Raw genomic sequence first — 860 nt, 5'->3', positions numbered from 1 at the left:
GTCTTGTGCAGCAGATTTGCCTAATGCAATATATTGTTTGATTTCATGACTGTTTCTTCCATGAGTGTTGATGGTTTCTCTGAGGAAGATGAAGTCTTTGACAACTTCAATCTTTCTCCATTTATTGTGATCTTATTTATTGGTCCAGTGGTGAGGATTTTTATATTCTTTATGTTGAGTTGCAACCCATAGAATTGTTCAATAACACAAGTTATGGCTTAATTTTTATTTTTTGCTGTAAAAGTAAGCTAAGCCTCCCAAAGAGATATTCGCCCAGCCCTGCCTGGGGACCGGCCATCCTACGGAGGTTGGTCAAGTGGTCATCCATCTTCTTGATAATTTTCACCTCCTCATCGAGGAAATGGTTCTCCAGAAAGTCACAGAGGTGAGGGTCTGTGTGGGTAGCACCCATGGTGTGCAGATCCAGAGGGACTGGTTCAGGTTCTTTTCCAGGGCCAGAGTGGCTTTCATGGTATCCAAGGTTCTTCCCCACTCATCTTGGGACAGCTTCTGTGCAACCACCACGCTGGTTTTGCAGTTTCAAAAGATACTCAGCACCCTCACGCTTCTTGTTTGCCAACTCACAGAAAAAGTGTCCCACGCCTTCCAAGGCCACATCATCGTGATCAAAATAGAAGTCCAGAGAGAGGTAGGTGTGAGATGCCAGCAGATGCAGATTAACCAGACAGTTGATGCTGGCTTCCGCTTTAGCAAAATAATTCGGACGGATCTGAGAGCTCATAAATTGGTAGAATTTGGAGCTAACCACACACCAAAAAAAATGGCGTTTAGCCGGTCCCGGTAACAGGGAATGGTACAGAAGATGGTCCTGGAGAAGATTGCACCTAAAGAAGATGTTA

General features: G+C 44.4%; 1 pseudogene; it reads right to left on the bottom strand.

Moving 5' to 3' along the window:
* Positions 1–211: 211 nt before the first annotated feature.
* LOC102839739 lies at positions 212–742 on the bottom strand (annotated as a pseudogene).
* Between the last annotated feature and the right edge of the window lie 118 nt (positions 743–860).

This window comes from Chrysochloris asiatica, unplaced genomic scaffold (genome assembly GCF_000296735.1).
Source record: "Chrysochloris asiatica unplaced genomic scaffold, ChrAsi1.0 scaffold00001, whole genome shotgun sequence".
NCBI classification, from domain to species: Eukaryota; Metazoa; Chordata; class Mammalia; order Afrosoricida; family Chrysochloridae; genus Chrysochloris; species Chrysochloris asiatica.
The sequence above is the reverse complement of the archived record's forward strand: the minus strand, read 5'-3'. Positions and strand labels throughout refer to the sequence as shown.